At 46.4% G+C, this 6,592-nt stretch overlaps 1 non-coding gene across 1 annotated transcript; it reads left to right on the top strand.

The window, feature by feature from the left end:
• Positions 1-2,063: 2,063 nt before the first annotated feature.
• On the top strand, positions 2,064-2,146 carry trnal-uaa (transfer RNA leucine (anticodon UAA)). The gene has a single exon. It is a non-coding gene; the product is annotated as a tRNA-Leu (tRNA).
• Positions 2,147-6,592: the final 4,446 nt, after the last annotated feature.

The following is a 6,592-nucleotide window of genomic DNA, read 5'->3' as shown; positions in this document are numbered from 1 at the left end:
AAGACCCGAGAGCTACCTGGGAGCTGCCCAACGGGGATAAACTGGTCTGCCTCTTTGACAACGCTGCGGAGGATCTGCGCGTCTTTCAGGTCATCGGAGACGGCCCAGACCCCACGAAAGACGACCCTTATCAGGTGTTTTTTTCTGAAACGGAATGGGGAAACTTGAAGACTGTCGTTGCTCCGTTGATGGAGGAGACCCCCGACCCCGACATTCAGGTGGACAAGGGAAGAATGGAGATGTACTATAGAGATGCTCGTAAACAACGTAGCACCTTTATGAAGTGGGACGCGACCGGGGAGCTGGACAAGAGAATGCTGAATATATGGCAGCGGCCTAAATGCGACTGTTTTGGGCTGCTGATACCGTTTGTGATTTGGATGCGGGTGATTAAAGAAAAGTCTGGTTACTTCCAAGCGATGTTTAAGGAGAGTCGGGGGCGTAAGGAGATGCAAGAGATGAAAAAACCTACGCCGTAAGGATCACCCCCACCCCCTCTCCCCCTCACCCACCGTCGCTATATAAAGTGGACTCCGTTACAACCCCTTTCACAAACATCAACAACATCATGGCAGCATCAGCAAATTATAGCAACAGTGTGTTCTCCGACGACGAAAGCGGGGACAATGAGGCTACAACTGCAACACAGGCCTCTGATCCTGGGGAACTCCCACCAACACCAGCCTCTGACGCCGGGGAGCTCTCTCCGTCCCCTCCATCAACACCGGCCTCTGATCCTGGAGAGGACTCTCCGGCGCCTGAGATCTGCACGCTTCTCTCCAGACCGGCTCTCTGCCGTGGGATGCTGACTTGTATTAAGGCTATGATAGTGGGCCTTTTAGCCTCAGTCATCAGGAAACATCAAGAGAGAAACTGCTACGGTTGTGAAGTGCGGCACCCCAGTCAGAGACAACACCCTTGTTTGTTTCCCCCAGGTAGAAATTACTTTTACATACACTTTGACTCTGTGTTGCGTGACCTCTGGACCGACCGGCTGACACCCGCCTTGACCCACGTTCTGTCGACCCTGGGCATCGGAGCGGCCGTCGGCAGGTTGGAGGGGGCAATGGAAGCTATCCTGTACGATCTGCATGAGGCCCGCGACGGCATGCTGGAAATCAGTCGACTGGAACAAGATCTGTTTGAACAGAACCCCTCCCTTAAGCAGCTCCTGGAAGAAGAATTTCTGACTCGTTGGGAGGCCTGAGAGTAAAACAAAAGCATCTTGTGATGGGGAACGGTATCGGGAGACTCTTACGACGGTTTATGTTAAATGTTTTTTTAGAAAAAGTTAGTCCGCTGTTGATGCATGCTATTGATAAAAACAAGAAAAGCGATTGTGGGGATGATCATGCTTGTTGCTGCTTTCATAGAGTGTTATTTGAGATTGCTCAAGTCGGAGAAAATTATCAGCGGGGGATGGATTTACTTACTCAGCTGATGGCAGAGGGAGAAAGACAACCCCCCGAAAGTCTCATACGCGCCTGTCTATCTTGTATCCCCGACAATGAATTTGACTGTAATCACATTTTTGTATTTTACGCTTTAATAGTAGATGTAGTTGCCTATAAATTTCATGATAACCAGCCTATCGATGTTAATCAGTTGCTTTCTACTCTGCATACATGTATCGTTGAAAAAGCCACTATATCCACCTTAATGCATGTGACATCGCTAATCTTCCTCAACAACTGTCACGGGTGTAACTAATTGTATACCTGCATTTTTAAAATATATATATATCTTTCACTAATTGTATACCAGTATTTTTTAAATATATCTTAAAAAATGTAACTTTCACAAATTGTATACCAGCATTTTTTTAAATGTATCTTTCACAAATTGTATACCAGCATTTTTTAAATGTATCTTTCACAAATTGTATACCTGCATTTTTAAAATGTAACTTTCACAAATTGTATACTAACATTTTTTAAATATATATATCTTTCACTAATTATATACTAATAAAAAAAAAAAATTAAAATTATAATAATAATAATAAAAAAAAAAAATTAAAACTTGAATACCAGTGTCTTTGTAAATAATAGACAAATATGTTGAGCAGGGTGGCCGAGTGGTTAAGGCGTTGGACTTAAGATCCAATGGACATATGTCCGCGTGGGTTCGATCCCCACCCCAGCTAAACTCTTTTGTAAAATAATAATAATACACAATATTAAATAATACACAAACTCTACACAATATGGGTTAAATACAGAAAAAAAAAAAACAGAATTTCACTGATGTTCACTCAGTCTGTTAACATCCCCCCCCTCCACAGACAGCTATAAAACGGCACTTCGCCGCTCTCTCCCACTCACTGTGTGTGAAGCATGTCTGTTGCCAAGACTACAGCTCGCGTCTTGAGCCGTTCGTACTATGACCCCAGCCAGCCGGGGTCATACGGGGGTTTCTCCAGACTGAAGAGAGGGGTGGGTGGAAAAGTGAGTAGTGATGACATCAGAGACTGGCTGTCTATGCAAGACAGTTATACTTTACATAAACCGGTTAAAAAGAATTTCCCTAGGAACAGAGTGTTTGTACCGAGAGCCATGTATCAGTGGCAGGCCGATTTATGCGACATGCAAGGGCTGGCCAAATACAACGACGGGTTAAAATACCTCCTTACGGTGATTGATGTTTTTTCTAAAAAAGCCTACGCGCGTGCTATAAGAAACAAGACTGGGGAAGCTGTAAAGGAGGCCTTTGATTCTATTTTAACCGAGGGGGCGTCCCCCTCAAGCTACAGACGGATGCCGGTAAGGAGTTTTTAAATGGGACTTTTCAGAAACTTTTAAAAACTCATAAAATCACCCATTTCACTACGGCTAGTGAACTTAAAGCTTCCGTCGTAGAGAGATTTAATCGAACGTTAAAAGAAAGGATGTACAGGTACTTTACGGCTAAAAACACTCGGAGATATGTGGACGTGTTGGACGATCTATTAAAAGGGTACAACCAGTCATTTCACAGCGCTATTAAAATGAAACCTTCCGAGGTCACGCTCGATAATGCTCATCTAGTATTTGATAATCTATACGGCCCTCTGAAGAAAAAAAGCACACGGCCACATTTTAAGTTTAACATAGGGGACACCGTGAGAGTCTCCAAGCACAGTCAGATATTTGACAAAAAGTACGAGCAGACATTCACCGATGAGTACTTTGTCATATGCGACCGTGTGCCCAGATCCCCACCGGTATATAAATTGAGGGACGTGCGCGGCGAAATACTAGAGGGGACATTCTATGAAGCGGAGCTGCAGAAAATCAAAATATCTCCGAGACGCACGTTCAAGGTCGAGAAGGTTATAGGCTCAAAGACCGACAGAAAGGGGAAAAAGTGGATTTTAGTACATTGGCAGGGTTGGCCCTCAAGGTTCGATTCGTGGATACCGCGGTCGGACTTGATACAGGTTTAATTTTTTAATAGAAAAGAGGGGGAAAAATGGAGGATCGCCCCTCTTTTTACCTCACGCTGCCGTCAAACTCTTGTCTCTCCATCTTCCCCGATAACAAGAGTTCGGATTACACTGTGATGTTATCGCGACCTATAGAGCTACGGGGGCCTTACGAGGTAGCGCTGGCTGAAATCATGTATTGTTACACGTGGCGAAATATCACATACCCGGAAAATAGTTTTGAATTGCGGGATACGGAGGCGGAGGCAAAGAGAGAGGCCGATCCTTTAGTGGATCGGCCTTTCCTTTTTTCTCGGAAAATTAAAGTCGGCTATTATGAATCTCTGAAACAGATTGTGACAGAGATGGACGCTACGTTAAAAAAATTAGGTAGTGAAGTTTCCTTCTCATACAACGAGATTACGCGAAGGGTTAATATAACGGGAAACCAGAAGTACAAGATCCAATTTAAACCTACTCTGGCCTACATGCTGGGCTTTGAGCCGGGTCACTGGTATAACCTAGGAGGAGGAGGTAGCGGGTCGACCTTACCCTACCCTGCCGACATTCACGCAGGATTCTACAATATGTACGTCTACTGTAACATCGTGGAACCGCAGCACGTGGGGGAATTTGTAGTCCCGCTCCTCAGAACCGTTAAAATAGACGGTGCGTTCGGCGACGTAGTCACTTTGCCGTTCCACAAGCTGCACTACGTACCGGTGAACAAGCAGAGCCTGCAGAATTTGCATATTGAGATAAAGAACGATCAGAATACTCTGATTAATTTCTCCTACGGAAAAACGATCGTCAAGCTACACTTTCGCCCCGTTTAAAAACAAAACAAGAGAAAGCGCACGTGGTGGTGGTGGTGGGGGGAGCATGGCGTACCACAATCCTCAGAGATTTATTTCGTATTATACCAGTCAGGCGGGACATGGGCTCCCCGGTTTTGCGGGGGGCCCAGTGATGTACGGGCGTGGCTTGGGCTCCATGCTCAGTAGGGCTTTTAGATTTGTTTTACCCTTTCTTAAGCGTGGGGTCGATATAGCGAAACCTCATTTGAAATCGGCGGTCAAAGGAATAGGATCGGATCTCGCCAGCTCTGTAGTCAGCGGCCGTTTTACAAACACAGCTGACCCCAAGCAGGAAGGGTCGGGTCTGCTGTTCCTCTCTCGGAGGAGGAGGGGGAGTAGAACGAGAGCCCAGGCCCCAAGTAATCAAGAATGGCTCTAGCTCACCGCCTCTCAGCAGAATGCACCAAATCTGAGCTAGATCTATTTGCGGCCCCTATGACGCAATTATCCATAGATCAGACCAATTATGTAGAAATCAACCCATTAAATTCCATTACCGATCAGGATGTTTTGGATTTCCTAATACCGGGGTCGGGCAATTTCTATCTGGACCTCAACTCTACACTGCTATATCTAAGGCTCAGGATCGTTAGGGCCGATGGAGCCCCCCTGGTTGACGCCGACCCCTGTGGTATTATACAGTACCCGCTAAACAGCATATTCTCCCAGCTGGATGTGAGTCTGAACGACGTCCTGATCAGTTCTTCGTCGGCCACGCACCCCTATAGGTCATTCATAGAGACCCTGCTCAATTTTTCTACAGATACGCTAGAGAGTCAGTTTTCGGCAGGGCTCTGGTACAAAGACGTCGGAGCCGATTTGGATAGCGTGGACGTCTCCGCGCAGGGCCCTAATGTGGGGTTGCAGAAGCGAGCCGCCTTCTGTAGAAACTCTAGGGAATTTTCTGTAATGGGCCCTATACACGCAGATATTTTTTTCAGTGAACGGATGCTGTTAAACAACGTGGATATACGCTTAAAGTTTGTAAAGGCTAAAAGCGACTTTAGCCTCATGTGTAGAAATGACACCGATTACGAGCTGAAAATACTGAGGGCCAGCCTGTTTGTGAAAAAAGTGGAGGTCTCCCCGGCGGTGTCACTGGGTCACGCGGCCGCTCTCCTGAAAGCAAACGCCCTGTACCCTATAAGCAGGGTAGTCGTTAAAAATTATATGCTGCCCGCGCAATCGCGGGTCTGCCCGCAGGACAACCTCTTCCTGGGCAACTTACCGCGCTACATCGTTTTGGGGATCGTGGACCACGCGGCGTTCGTGGGTACGCGAAACCGAAACCCGTTCAGGTTTCAACATTGTGACCTGGAATTTCTGAGCCTCTCCGTCAACGGCCGACACATACCCAGCAAACCGTTCCAGCCCGATTTTAACGCGAGGCAGTCGGTCAGAGAGTTTTACAACCTTTTCCTGGCTACAAACAGGCATTTAAGGGATTCGCCGTTATGCATTAACCGTGAGGATTTTGAAAACGGATACTCGCTATTTGCTCTCAATCTCTCCCGAGACGACGAGCTGGACGGCGGTACCCTGTCACCCGCCATCAGCGGCACGTGCCGTCTGGATTTAAGGTTCAGAGCCCCGCTACCTCGAACCATGAGTCTCATCGTCTACGCCTGCTTCGACAGCGTGATTGAAATAAACGCCAAGAGACAGGTTTTGGTGGACTTTTAATCATCATCATGAACACTCACCAGCTGGAATGCCTTTTACGCCCCCTGCTAGGGGATGCTTTTGGAGGCGTGTGGCCTAGCGATTTATTACCCGCCCGCATAGAGACCAGGCCCGCTTTTCTGGTCGCAAACACGCATGACCAGAATAGAGAGGGTGAACACTGGATCGGGATAATTTTGGAGCCCCAAGAGGGCAAAGCCTCCTTCTTTGATTCTTACGGTTATCCCCCCGATTCCCCTTACTACCCAAAGAGTTTTATGCGCTTCTTGGGGATGCACGCTACCGAAATAAGGTATAATACGCGTCAAGTTCAACCCGACTTTTCTTCCACGTGCGGGGCCCACGTCGCCTTTTTCCTCTACCACCGCTTCAAGGGCCTTTCATTTCAAGAGACTATGATGTTGTACTCTGACGACTTGAGGAAAAACGACGCTCTAGTATCCAAGTTTATCAAGAAATATCACAAGTGTATTAGCCGTGTTAATGCTGATAAACTTTCAAAGCTGCAAAATGTATGTTCCTTAAAACTATTTAAAGATTGTTATGGTTGTTAGATTAATGATGGGGGAAAAAATAAAAAAATTGTTATGGTTGTTATATTAATGTTGGGGTAAAAAAAAAAAAAATTGTTAGGGTTGTTAGGTTAATG

The sequence above is a fragment of the Brienomyrus brachyistius genome, unplaced genomic scaffold (genome assembly GCF_023856365.1).
Source record: "Brienomyrus brachyistius isolate T26 unplaced genomic scaffold, BBRACH_0.4 scaffold39, whole genome shotgun sequence".
Taxonomy (NCBI): Eukaryota; Metazoa; Chordata; class Actinopteri; order Osteoglossiformes; family Mormyridae; genus Brienomyrus; species Brienomyrus brachyistius.
This window is presented reverse-complemented; position numbering and strand designations above follow the sequence as displayed.